This window comes from Pelodiscus sinensis, chromosome 31 (genome assembly GCF_049634645.1).
Source record: "Pelodiscus sinensis isolate JC-2024 chromosome 31, ASM4963464v1, whole genome shotgun sequence".
In the NCBI taxonomy this organism is placed as follows: Eukaryota; Metazoa; Chordata; order Testudines; family Trionychidae; genus Pelodiscus; species Pelodiscus sinensis.
The window spans coordinates 1,485,479-1,500,439 of record NC_134741.1 but is presented as its reverse complement, the minus strand read 5'-3'; the positions used below and the strand labels follow the sequence as shown (position 1 = coordinate 1,500,439).

The 14,961-nt window shown below is 44.4% G+C and overlaps 1 non-coding gene across 1 annotated transcript; it reads right to left on the bottom strand.

Annotated features, from left to right (window-relative positions):
- Positions 1-5,438: 5,438 nt before the first annotated feature.
- TRNAF-AAA (transfer RNA phenylalanine (anticodon AAA)) lies at positions 5,439-5,512 on the bottom strand. The gene has a single exon. It is a non-coding gene; the product is annotated as a tRNA-Phe (tRNA).
- Between the last annotated feature and the right edge of the window lie 9,449 nt (positions 5,513-14,961).

Below are 14,961 nucleotides of genomic sequence, written 5' to 3'. Positions count from 1 at the left end.
GCTTTGCCGGAAAAAAGCGCCAGTCTAGACGCGGATCTTTCGGAAAATAAAGCCTTTTCCGAAAGATCCCTTATTCCTTATTTTAAGGAAAAGGGATGCAGTCTAGTCACAGCCTGAGTGATTAAAATGGGTGGCAGTCAGTCTAAGAATACCCCCACACTGCTGAAAGGCACTCCTGCATACTACATGTACATGCATCATGGTCCAAGGAACTGTAGGCATTTGACAAAGTGGAATTTTATACATGTGATAATCCATCTATTTAGATAAAACTCTATGCCTCAGAGATTTAATCAAGTGGGGGATCTGAAAAGGAAAGTGGAAACATCAAGAAAGTAGTAATAACATTGTTAAAAACCCTTGCATTAAAGGAGGAAGAAATTAGAGCCCTGAGGAATGAAATTGAAGCTCTGAAAAGCAAAAAAAAACAAACAAAAAAACCCAAAACAAAAAAACCCCTCCCTACAGTGAGAGAGAGAACTCACAAACAGCAGCGCCTCTGTGCCAAAATAATGTATTAGAAGAGGGAGGAAAGGATTTCTCAGCTGGTGCACCCATATCAACTGTGCCGCCTCTCCCAAGCTTAAGGGGGGAATTTGGCACAACATCACCCCCCTATTCCTTTCTATGCCCAGCCCCATATGGACCATTGCCAGACATCAATGAAGATAGACAGCAGGAGGAGTACTTAAAAGAAGTACTCGGGATCTTTTTCAGGGGGGATAAGGCAACATGCCACATTTATTGATCACACATAGAATAATCAACACTTATCATATGCAATATATATATATATATGTCACTCATGCACTCACACACACACACACACACACACACACACACACACACACACACACAAGCAAACTCCGTCTTGCTGTTGTTACCAACGAGTTGCTCCCCTTAACTTCACTGGCCAGGTGAATTAGATGGGGGAGGGGTGGAGCCGGGCTTCTGCCGATCTGGATCGATGCTCCGATGGTGACAAGATGAAACCCGGGGTCCTCTGCAAGACACCTCACTTTTATAGCAGCCCTTTCATATGCAAATATATCCCAGATTCAAAATCTAGGTCTGTGTCCGTTGGTCCCTTTGTGCTGCAGAGAGGGTGTTTTCCAAAGAAGGTGCCTGCTTCTAATCCCCAAAGCCGTCAATATGTCTGCTCTTCTATCTTGAGCCCACTTGACACCTTGGGTCTAGCTTCCACCCCCTCTTCAACTGTTGAGGCTGTCTGGAGGTGCTTGGCTCCCAAGTCTTACTCATTCACACCTCATTCATTCAACAGGGCAATTGATTACAGAGTGGGGGGGGAGAGAGTAGGGGGAAGATCTTATTCTACTCCTAGCAAAAGACATTTTTATCACTTTAACTATATACTCAGTTTTCTACAAGTTTTTTATATAGGGTTCTAATACAAAGTTACAAGGTTATATGGAGAGGCACAATGCCAAGTTATATGAAGTAATATATATAATACATAGATTTATCTACAGAGGCATGAAAAATATACAACAGCCTCTCTGGCTGGAGCCTCAGGCAACCCAAGGATATTTCACAAGGCATGAATGGGGGCCAGTCTGGCAAAATATTAATAAATAGTCAAAACCTTCCCCTCATATGCCGTTATATTTGGCTTGAGGGCATGGGCGAAGGTAAATTAAAAGCCACCCTAAGTCAACCGGTAGCAATTGAATTTGAAGATGTAATCACTAAAAGCTAATTTGCCCTAACAAGGAGACACATTTTGCAGCGTAGATCTCTTTACAGAGCAAGGGGAAGTGATCTACCCCAGAGTCAGCAGTATTGGAACACCCCTGCTGCAGCTTGGCTGCTATGAAAACCCCTGTACTAAGAAGTTTAAAAATTATTAGCTGACTTCAACAATAAACATTTGAATTTACCGAATGAAAGGAACCAGAAACTGTGGAGGCTAATTAAAAAGCCCACCCTTCTTATTAAATTAATAATGGACAACAACTGTGTCATTGAAAAAGCCATTTAGCAGGAATCAAGACAGACAATAGAAGGAAAAAGCATGTGTTAAGGGGGTTAGAGGTTTGGAGCCCTGTGGGGGCAAAATAGAAGGAATAAGGAAAGTAGTAATGCCGACATTGGAGGGTTAATAGGAATGAGGAAAGTTTTCATTTGAGGAACAAAGCAAGTGATTAAGGGTATGCGAAGGTGAGAAGTTGACTCCTTGGGAGAGTGGAAGGAATTAAGCAATTGTATGTGTGAGGAGAAAACCTGCTTTAAAAATGACTACCTATCTCTTGCAGCCTCTTTCAATAATCCAGGCAAAGAAACAATCAAATTTAAACATTTGGCTACAGACACTTGGTTAAATCTGCTAAAGGGGAAATAAGGAATTCTATTGACACTTAATTGGTTAACTGCATAAAAGAATGAAATCTATACATTGTAAATTTGTAAATCTGCTTTGTAAGTTTCAAATTAATTGGTTTTATTTCATTTTGAATAATGCCCTCTCACTTAAAATTGCAAACAGACAAAGCACAATTTAATTAGTGCTGCTTTTTCGGGGTATTCAATCCTCAAGGTTAAATTTGCTCTCTAAGAAAACAAATTATTGTTTTCAGAATCCAAGCCCAGAAACTTCACTGTGTCTCTGTTCAAGGCTGAGTTGATAACATTTTTTGGCTTCCTTTCAGATCCAAAGTTGTATGTGCTACAAAATACAGGACTATGTAGCACTTTAAAGACTAACAAGATGGTTTATTAGATGATGAGCTTTCGTGGGCCAGACCCACTTCCTCAGATCAAATAATGGAAGAAAATAGTCACAACCATATATACCAAAGGATATAATTTAAAAAAAATGAACACACATGAAAAGGACAAATCACATTACAGAACAGAAGGGGGGTGTGGGGGGGGGGGGAAGGAAGGTGAATGCCAGTGAGTTAATGATATTAGAGGTGGGGAAGAGGAAATGTCTGTGAGTTAATAGTAACATCCCACATGAAGACGGATTACAAGCTATTAGAAACACTATCCCAGAGGACACCACTGCCAACCTGGTAGCAGACCTATGTAACTTCGTTCTCACCCGCAAATATTTCCAGTTTGAGAACAATTTATATCTCCAGATCAGCGGCACAGCCATGGGTACACGCATGGCCCCACAGTATGCTAATATCTTTATGGCTGACCTAGAACAACGTTTCCTCAACTCCCGTCCCCTTTTACCCCTTCTCTACTTACGCTACATCGATGACATCTTTATGATCTGGACGCATGGCCAAGAAACACTGAAGACATTCCACAGAGATTTCAACAACCTACACCCCACCATTAACCTCAGCCTGGACCATTCCACACGAGAGATCCATTTCCTGGACACCACAGTACAAATCAACAATGGAAAATTAGACACCACCGTCTACAGAAAACCCACTGACTCATACAGTTACTTACATGCTTCCAGCTCCCATCCAGCACACACCATACGATCCATCATCTATAGCCAAGCCCTTCGATACAACCGCATCTGCTCTAATCCCACAGACAGAGACCAAAAACTTCAGGATCTCTACCAAGCATTTATAAACCTCAACTACCCACCTGGAGAAATAAAAAAGCAAATTGAAAGAGCCAAACGAATACCTAGAAACCATCTACTACAAGACAGACCCAAGAAAACCAACAATAGAACACCACTTGTCATCACCTACAGCTCCCAACTTATACCTGTCCAACACATTATCAATAGATTACAGCCTATACTGGAACAGGACACTAAGCTCCAAGAAGCTCTGGGAGACAGACCCATAGTCTCCTATAGACAACCACCTAACCTCAAGATGATTCTTACCAACAACCACAGGACATACCACACTAATACCAACCCTGGTACTTTCCCTTGCAACAAACCCCGCTGCCAGCTTTGTCCACATATTCACTCTGCTGACACCATTATTGGGCCTAACCAAGTGAGTTATAAGATCAAGAATACATATTCCTGCGCCTCCAGAAATATAATCTATGCTATCATGTGCCGAAAGTGTCCGTCTGCTATGTACATTGGACAAACGTCTCAGACACTTCGCCAAAGAATCAATGCCCACAAAACAGACATTAGACAGGATCACAAAGAAAAAACAGTTGCTTGTCATTTCAACCAGAAAGGACACTGTCTGAATGACCTGCTAACCTGCATCCTACTTCAGAAGACATTCAAATCTGCACTTGAAAGGGAATCCTCTGAACTGGCATTCATGCTAAAATTCGACACTCTCCGCAGGGGAATTAACAAAGACTCCAATTATCTCACCCATTACAAAGATAGCTTCCCCAGTTATCACCTCTAATACTATTAACTCACAGACATTTCCCCTTCCCCACTTCTAATATCATTAACTCACTGGCATTCACCTCCCCCCCCCCCCCCCCCCCCCCCCACATCCCCCTTCTGTTCTGTAATGTGATTTGTCCTTTTCATGTGTGTTCATTTTTTTAAAATTGTATCCTTTGGTATATATGGTTATGACTATTTTCTTCCATTATTTGATCTGAGGAAGTGGGTCTGGCCCACGAAAGCTCATCATCTAATAAACCATCTTGTTAGTCTTTAAAGTGCTACATAGTCCTGTATTTTGTTTCAGCTACACCAGACTAACACGGCTACATCTCTATCACTATTCTGTATGTGCTACAGGCTGCCTCAGCTATTTCAAAGAAATATAAAACCTACTGTCCCTCAAAAGTAAGCCTGTAACATTTGTGGAAACCATTTCATATTTAGCTAGAAGCCATTCTGTATAACAAAAGCCATTTCAGTTTCTTGTGTCTGCATGTATACTAGAGGGAGTGAACTGGTTTTCACTGAGGTGGGGAGAGGCCAGAAGGATGCGCTGTTGGAATGTGTTAATGAACTATTTTGAGCTGAAACTCTCACTCCCTAAAACCTGTTTTTTTCTTTGTTGATAATAATTCCTCTTTGAAGTTTGCTTTGATGGAATGCCCTGGCATCAGACTTGTTTGGTTAAGGGTATAAAATACTAGGATTGATTGTGTTGAGCAGCCATACTGGGCCCGGCTCTGAATAAAGCCATACACAGATGACCACAACTATGAGGAAACTAGTAACCCCACCATTTCAATAATAGCTACTTGCCCTGCTACTCGTTAGTGCCTGATGCCTTAAAAGGCCTCAAGAATCATGGACTTACATGGGTTTCCATTAATAATTAAAACATCCTAGAACCATGCTGTGGACGCACTCATAAGAAAGCTCTGATTGCCATTCACAGAATAGCCACCAAAGTTTTATTTCATGTTCCCTAGATACCTCCAATATCACAGAAAGACTAGACATGCCCACAGACGTGGGGCTTCTTTTCACATCTCTGTCTATGGGGGGGGGGGGGGGGGGGGGGAGAGAGGCGCTAAGGAGAGATACGTTACCACCCCACTGGTCCCTATGGCCAGCATGGGGCTTGAACCCATGACCTTGGTGTTTTTAGCACCATGCTCTAGCCAACTGAGCTAGCAAATCACAGGAGTGAAGCTTGTAAGTGGCCCATTCAGAAAGGCTCCTCAGGCAGCTGCAGGGATGTTGTGGGCTCTGGAATGGGGGGGCAGGAGCACTGCTTACAGATGGGGGAATTAGCTCAAATGGCAGAGTGCTCACTTAGCATGTGCATTGCAGTGAGATGGATGCCACATTCTTCAGTGATGGGAAATCCCCATTTCTCTTTTCACAGGCACAGCAAGCCAGGAGGCTAAGGGCCTCCAGCGGCTCCTACCTGCTCTCCCCAAAAGCCAGCCCTGCTGGGGCAGAAAGCTGCTGGGCCCCAGCCTCCCTTGGCCTGGCCATGGCAGGAGCTGCAGAGACAGAGCTGCCCCTCAAAGGTCTCCAAGGAGAGTTCCTTCTCCTTCCCCCTCCTCTGGCTGAGGCAGGGGAAGGACTAGCTGGCTTGTGGATGGCTCAAAAGCACAGCCAGGCTCTCCACAGAGCTTCAGCTTTTCAGTCTCACACTCCCAGCCAGCTGAGAGATTCATCACCTTCACCTGCTCCTCTGGCCCTGGGGCCCCCACTTCTCTTTTGGGAGTAGCTGGGAGGAAGCCGGAGACTCTTCCTGGGGGGGGGGGGGGCTCTGCCTCCTTCCACTCCCCTTTCCAAGTGCCTGGCAGCTGGCATGTCACACTGGGGCTGGGAGCCAAGCAGTAAAGGGGCAGCTGGACCCTCCACCACAGGTCCCTGTAGGCCGGGCGCTTGTGCGGCCCCACAGGGAGAATTTCAGACCCACCCGCCTGGTGGGAAGAGCCATACAGCAGCATGTGGCAGCCCTGCATTAATGAAGGGCTTCTCCCAGCAGGCTCTGGGCACTGTCACTGGATGTGGGGAAGCTTGGGGGGCCTGGTTGGGGGAATAGAGGTGGAGGAGAGTGGGAGCTGCTTTAAAAAAGCCTCTGCAGCTGGCCAGACAGCTCTGTGCCCCCCGCCCCTCCACTTCCCTCTCTCCATCCACAGCCCTGTTCTGTGGGGCTGCTTTAAAAAAACCTCCTCCTCATCTCTCAACAGGTAACTCCAGCTGCTTGGCTCCTGTTCAGAGGGCCAGGCAGGAAGCGCCCATAAGAGAGAGCAACCCAGACCTAAGAATGACTCTGCGCTAACTGGGTGCTGCCATCCTGAAGTTCACTGTCTGCCCATGTGAGTCAGTATGTCTACACTGCACGGCTATTTTGGGATAACAGTGGTATCCCGAAATAGCGACCCTGTGTCTACACACACCACCTGTTATTTCACCATCGCAATAAACCTTTTGCATGAGGGATAAGGGATGGCTTGAAATAGCACATTATTTTGAAATTTGACACTAGGTACATGCACCAAATTTCAAAATAAGCTATTTTGAAATAAGTTCTAAATGAGATGTGCAATTTGCATTACACAAGTTGCTCATCATATTTCTAGTTTAGGGTGCTGTGTAGATGTATCCTCAGTCACTGATGAGGTTCACAAATACAAATAAATGAATAAAATCTGCAGAAGGATTTCATCCCTCAGCCTTCCACAGAGCTGAACTGCCCCAGCTTTGAAGAAGGAAAGATTTGTGTTATGGAAACAACTGAAAGATGTAAAACTCTGTTTCCTAGATAACGGAGCATTATGGGCACAAACAGCACTCCGCATCAAGACCATTAAATAACAGAACCTTTAATTTCAAGCATAAAGTGAACCTATTTCATTTCATGTATCCATACGAATCATGTTGTCTGCTAAATCAAGAAGATGGACAATTTCATTTTAGGCCTCAAAGGAACAGATACCAAATGGCAACTGAACATGTTGCAGTGTTAATGTTCTTTTTATTTGATTTCATATTAAATAAAGTCACATGCTTTGTTAATTATCCTTTGTTTCAGTATTTTTTCTTCTATTACATTATAAAAATATCTCTAGCTAAGCTGTTTGTTAGCAATCAGTGGGCACCATGGTGGTGCACAACTGCACACGACCTCACTAGTGGTGCACATTATGAAACTCCTCCCATGGATGGAAAATCTGCTATCAGAGACAATGGATTTCAGGAATGCGGATTTTGGTAAGCTCAGAGAGCTGATAGTCTTGATTCCCATGGAACCTTGCCTAAGGGGAAAAACAGCTGAAGAGAATTGGCAGTTTTTCAAAGGGACATTGTTAAGGGCCCAAAAGCAAATTATTCCGCTGTGTCAGAAAGATAGAAAATATGGCAAAAGACCACCTTAGCTTAACCACAAGACCTTGCATGATCTAAAAATAAAAAAGGAGTCATATAAAAATGGAAACTATGACAAATTACAAAGGAAGAATATAGGCAAACAACACAGGAATGCAAGGGCAAGATTAGAAAGGCAAAGGCACAGAATGAGCTCAAACTAGCTATGGGAATAAAGGGAAACAAGAAGTCTTTTTATAAATACTTTAGAAGCATGAGGAAGACCAAGGACAGAGTAGGCCCACTGATCAATGAGGAGGGAGAAACAGTAACAGGAAACTTGGAAATGGCAGAGATGCTTAATGACTTCTTTTTTTGGTCTTCACCGAGAAGTCTGAAGGAATGCCTAACATAGGGAATGCTAATGGGAAGGGGGCAGGTTTAGAAGATAAAATAAAAAAAGAACAAGTGAAAAATCACCTAGAAAAGTTAGATGCCTACAAGTCACCAGGGCCTAACAAAATGCATCCTAGAATACTCAAGGAACTGATGGAGGAATCTAAGCCTCTAGCTATCATCTTTGGAAAATCATAGGAGACAGGAGAGATTCCAGAAGACTGGAAAAGGGCAAATATAGTGCCCATTTATAAAAAGGGAAATAAGAACAACCCCAGAAACTACAGACCAGTTAGTTTAACTTCTGTGCCAGAGAAGATGATGGAGCAGGTAATTAAGGAAATCATCTGTAAACACTTGGAAGGTGGCAAGGTGATAGGGAACAGCCAGCATGGATTTGTAAAGAACAAATCGTGTTAAACCAATCTGATAGCTTTCTTTGATAGTATAATGAGTCTTGTGGATAAGGGAGAAGTGGTGGATGTGATATACCTAGACTTAGTAAGGCGTTTGATACGATCTCACATGATATGCTTATCAATAAACTAGGCAAATATAACTTAGATGGGGCTACTATAAGGTGGGTGCATAACTGGCTAGATAACTGTACTCAGAGATTAGTTATTAATGGTTCACAATCCTGCTGGAAAGGTATAACAAGTGGGGTTCCACAGGGGTCTGTTTTGGGACTTGCTCTCTCCAATATCTTCATCAACAATTTAGATATTGGCATAGAAAGTACGCTTATTAAGTTTGCAGATACCACCAAGTTCAGAGGGGTTGCAACTAATCTGGAGGATAGGGTCATAATTCAAAATGATCTGGACAAATTGGAGAAATGGTCTGAGATAAACAGGATGAAGTTTAATAAAGACAAATACAAAGTGCTCCATTTAGGAAGGAACAATCAGTTTCACACATACACAATGGGAAGCGACTGTCTAGGAAGGAGTATGGCACAAAGGGATCTAGGGGTTATAGTGGACCACTAGCTGAATATGTCAGCAGTATGATGCTGTTGCAAAAAAAGCAAACATGATTCTGGGATGCATTAACAAGTGTGTTGTGAGCAAGACACGAGAACTCATTCTTCCGCTCTACTCTGCGCTGGTTAGGCCTCAGTTGGAGTATTGTGTCAAGTTCTGGACACCGCATTTCAAGAAGGATGTGGAGAAATTGGAGAGGGTCCAGAGAAGAGCAACAAGAATGATTAAAGCTCTAGAGAACATGACCTATGAAGGAAGGCTTAAAGAATTGGGTTTGTTTAGTTTAGAAAAGAGAAGATTGAGGGGGGACATGATAGCAGTTTTCAGGTATCTAAAAGGGTGTCATAAGGAGGAGGGAGAAAACTTGTTCATCTTAGCCTCTGAGGATAGAACAAGAGGCAATGGGCTTAAACTGCAGCAAGGGAGGTTTAGGTTGGACATTAGGAAAAAGTTCCTAACTGTCAGGGTGGTCAAACACTAGAATAAATTGCCCAGGGAGGTTGTGGAATCTCCATCTCTGGAGATATTTAAGAGTAGATTAGATAAATGTCTATCAGGGATGGTCTAGACAGTATTTGGTCCTGCCATGAGGACAGGGGACTGGACTCAATGACCTCTCAAGGTCCCTTCCAGTCCTAGTATTCTATGATTCTATAATTTTGAACTTTTTGGCTACATCTACATTGGCGCGATATTGTGCAAAAACTCTTTAGCGCAAGAGTTCTTGTGTTAAAGTAGTTGCACAAGAGAGCGTCTACATTGGCCAGAACTCATCGTCAGAGCGATACGCTTTTGCGCAAGAGAGCTCCTATATTGGCGGGACATTCTTGCGCAAAAGCAGGAGCCCGGAACCACTTTGGTGAGGTTTGGATTGGCTTACAGGGGAAATCCTTGGTGAACTTAAGCACAAAAAGGAAGCTTACAAAAAGTGGAAACTTGGACGAATGACCAGGGAAGGATTTAAATGTATAGCTCGAGAATCCTGCAGAGTAATCAGGAAGGTGATAGCGCAATTGGAAGTGCGACTGGCAAAGGATGTGAAGGATAACAAGAAAGGTTTCTACAGGAAATGTTAACAAGAAGAAGGTGATCAGAGAGGGTGTGCGGCCTCTACTGGATGAAGGAGGTAACCTAGTGACAGATGATATGGGGAAAGCTGAAGTACTCAATGCTTTCTTTGCCTCTGTGTTCACTGATAAGGTTGGCTCCCGGACTAATGCGCTAGTGACGCAAGATGAGATGAAGATGGACAGCCTGTGGTGGGTAAAGAACAGGTTAGGAAGTATTTAGAAAAGCTAAACGTACACAAATCCATGGGTTCGGACTTAATGCATCTGAGGGTACTGAGGGAGTTGGCAAATGTAATTGAGGAGCCTTTGGCCATTATCTTTGAAAAGTCATGGAGATCAGGAGAGATCCCAGATGATTGGAAAAAGGCAAATGTAGTGCCTATCTTCAAAAAAGGGAAGAAGGATGATCCAGGGAACTATAGATCGGTCAGTCTTACCATGGTTCCTGGAAAAATCATGGAAGGGATCCTTAAGGAATCCATTTTGATGCACTTGGAAGAGAGGAAAATGATTAGGAATAGTCAGCATGGATTCACAAAGGGCAAGTTGTGCCTGACCAATCTGCTTAGCTTCTATGATGAGGTAACTGGCTCTGTGGACATGGGAAAATCAGTGGATGTGCTATACTTTGACTTTAGCAAGGCTTTTGATACAGTCTCCCACAATATTCTTGCCAGCAAGTTAAGGGATTATGGATTGGATAAATGGATAGTAAGATGGATAGAAAACTGGCTAGAAGGCCTGGCCCAGCAGGTGTCTCGATGTCAGGATGGCGGTCGGTTTCTAGCGGAATGCCCAAAGATTCGGTTCTAGGACTGGTTTTGTTCAATACCATTATTAATGACCTGGATGAGGGGGTGGATTGCACCCTCAGCAAGTTTGCAGATGACACTAAGCTAGGGGGAGAGGTAGATACGCTCAAGGGCAGAGATAGGGTCCAGACAAATTGGAGGATTGGGCCACAAGAAACCTGATGAGGTTCAACAAGGACAAATGCAGAGTCCTGCACTTGGGACGGAAGAATCCCAAGCATTGTTACAGGCTGGAGACCAATCAGCACAGGATATTTAAATCACAGCTCCATTTGCAATTTTGAACGTCTACATTTGCAGGGCTTGCCAAACCGCGGTGAGCCCCGCTCGCCAGCCGCACTGTCCCAAACTTGGCTCTTCCGGGTTGCAATCTACTCGCCATGGATGAGTAGACTGTATTATTTGTCAAGCCCTGTACATTTGCATTCCTCTCTCAAAAGGGGATGCAAGTGTAGACATACCCTCAATTGAGGAGACAAAATCTTGCTGCCCCTGGCATCCCCTGTCTCAGGCTACATCTAAACTGCAGACTAGCAAGATGTGACCTACAACTGAAACTCCTTTTCAAAGAGAGCATCCACACAGAAAAAGCTCATCGAAAAAGCGATCTGCTTTTGTGAAAGATAGAACCCACACTGAAGCTATGATTACTATGCATGGAGTGGCCACAAGTGCAACTGCTTTTTCCTCTTTCCTTATATTTTCAAATAGTTCCCTCTTTCCTATTCACACATGCCTTTTTCCAAAAGAGCTCTCTTGGAAAAAGGCTTCTTCTTCATAGAAAAAGATTGCTGCTGTCAGAAAAACTCCTCTGCTCTTCTGATTTTTTTTTTGAAAGAACGCAACTGCAGTGTGGATGTAATTCAGTATCTGTCAGAAATCCAGCAGTTTTTCCAAAAAACTCTACAGTGTAGACACACTCTGACAGGTCCCAGTGCATCCAGAATTCACCTAAGTTCCTAGTGGAATAGGGTGGGGATATTATTGTAGCTTTGGGGGTGAAACACACCACTGCACTGTGATCCCTGTAAAGTAAAAGCAGTTTTCCATCAGCTTTCTGGGGCCAAAGCAATAGACCACGAGCTGTTAGAAACATCCTGCACTAAGAACCATCCGTGTCCTGGTTGGGTTTGGGCAATCATTTCAGGGAGGCAGTCTACCAAACAAACAAGGAGGGGAGTGACATGGTTTAGTTCTCGGTAGTTGGTGGTAACCTCCAGGACCAGGTTTATATATGGACCATATTGGGTCACTGAACCTGCAGGTTCCTGTTCCAATGAGACCTCACTGCTCCAGGATTTCTATGGCAGTGGGAAGGTCTTGGACAGCAGCTCAAGGGATAGGATATTGTCTGACTGCAAGAGGGGTCCCCCTCGATTCTCACTGAGAAAGGATACTACCAGTTTTGACCAGACTCTTCCCAAACTATCAACAAAAAAAGGAAAATGTGTTTAAAGGTTAATGCTGTGGCTGACCCTAACCCACAAACAGAGCCATTCCGGACACATATTAATTATTTACATATCCCACCACCTTCCTCTTCCTTTTGGTACTGGGGGCTATTTAACCCACCCTGCTGGCCCTGAGTTTTAGTGAGGGGCCAACAGTCCATTTGCCCACAACAGCAACACCATTGGCTGTAGCAGCTGTTACAGGGCAGAGGCCCCACTGGCCACATGGAATTAGGACAGGCCCAGATCAGTTTATCAAGTATCCTGATAATCAAGAGAATGGGGAGTTGGGGGGCTGTGGCTCCATCTAGTGGCCACAGGAGGAGTCACCTGTTTCAGGCCCTATGTGCACTGGTTGGGGGATTCACATAGCAAGCAGCACAATGGAAGGGGGGTCAGAACAGGGCTCTACTGCACACAAATCCCAGTATCTGTACTGTCTCCAGGTGATAGGACACCTGCTGCTAATATCACCCTCACATGGCTCCTCACAGCACCCCAGCTGCCCCTGCCATGGTGTAGGCAGGAGAGGATTGTTGCACCAAACTGACAGAGGGAGGAACAAAGGCTGAGAAAGGCAAAGGGCCTTGTCTAAAGTCACACAGCCAGTCACACAGAAGCCCTGATTCTGAAATTCATCCTCAGTCTGGAGTTTCAATCCCTGACTGATCAGAATAAAGTGACCTCCAATGAGGTACAGACCCACAGCCCTGCCTAGGGATTGCTCAACCAGTTGTTTAGAAGAACTAGAACAGGGGTGTGCAAAGATTTAACCTTCCTGCCATGAGCTGTACCACTCTCCTGGGAGAGGGGGAAGGGCTCTCCATGGCACACCCAATGGACCACCTGTTGCGAATGGACACTTACCATTAATAAGACCATAAGAAGAACATTAGAATGGCCATACTAGGTCAGAACAAAGGTCCATCCAGCCCAGTACCCTGTCTACTGACAGGGGCCAATGCCAGGTATCCTAGAGAAAGTGAACCAAACAGGTAATGATCAAGCAATCTCTCTCCTGCCATCCATCTCCATCCTCTGACAGAGGCTAGGGACACCATTTCTTAACCATCCTGGCTAATAGCCATTAATGGACTTAATCTCCATGAAATTTATCTAGTTCTCTTTTATATAATTACATCTGAGCCATTTTTGCTAGTGCTGCAGCTGGGGAGATCAGTTTAATTTATATTATAAAACAGGTTAAGCATTTTGACTTCCTTGTGTTACTTCATTTTAAATAAAGTAAAATATATCCAACACACAAGATGTAAACGTTTTCTTTATTTAAGGCAAGGGTGGAAAATCATTTTTTGGTTGGGGGTCACTGACCTGCAGAAAAAAAATCAGCTGGGGACCAGCTTTAGTATCACACCACACAGACCAGCATTTCTCAAAGTGTCCATAGGTCCCCATGCAGTGCCCCTAGGGCTCCTCACTGATCAGTGGATGAGATTTAGGGCTGTGCTTGCCGTGGTCGCTGGGTTTGGTTGGTTACTTCAATGACAATCCCATGAATTTGTTTTCACAAGGAATTTTTTCATCATTTAAAGAATCCCCACCTGCAAACTCACCCTGTCTGAAAGCTCCTAGGAATTTTCCTCTTGCTCTTTCCAGTGCAGAGGGCAGAGTGTCTGGTGGGGGAAGGGATAAGAGAGGTGCGATGCCAGGCTCTCCTATTTATAACAATGTCCCCACTACGAACTCTGCTTTTCAGTTGTATTAGAGACCAGACAGAGACACACTCAGGTATCGAATATGAAAAGGTCTGAAATCTTCTGTTTCCTCTCTCACTCAGGCACCTCCCAGCAATGAAGCCAACATCCCTGAAGCCTCACACCTGTCCCAGGAGAGACAAGCTGTAAATGAGATTTACTTTTCCCTCCTCATACCTTCCCACTTGGTTTCTCAGTCACTTACTGCCTCCTATTATAACCTAGGTGTTGCTATTACAGGAACTTTACCCATTTTGATCCCTTTTACACTAATGGGAGTGTTCAGAGTTTACAAACCCCTGGCTCAATTTTCAAGGAGTTGGATCTATTTGCTCAGTGTCTCTAAGGAGAACAGCATGATGGGGCCAGCATTCTCCACATGGGAATTGAGGCAGGGGATGGTTGACTGCCCAGCCCAAATTCAATAGTCTCAGATACATACCATAAATTAGCGTATATAACCCGCACTCGTGTATAACCCACACCCATTCATAACCTGCGGTTTTTCCTAAATGTGTAAAAAACTCTAAGATAATCCATGCACGTGTATAGCCCATGGGTTATATACCCTACTTTAAGGTACCTGGTAATTGCTGACCGGCCTGCAGGAGGGGAGCCGCACTTGCACACAGGCTCCGTGCAGCCACAGCCAGGCACAACTCATCCTCCTCCGGGTGGGGGAGGGGAGGATCAGAGAGCAGAGGCGAGTGGGCCAGCCTGCGGAAGGGGAGCCACGCTCGTGCCCAGGCTCCACTCAGCCAGGTGTAACCCACCATCCTCCGGGTGGGAGGAGAACAGAGAGTGCAAGCCAGCTGGCCAGCCAGCAGGAGTGGAGCTGAACTCACGCCTAGAGAAGTAAAAATAAACATATAGA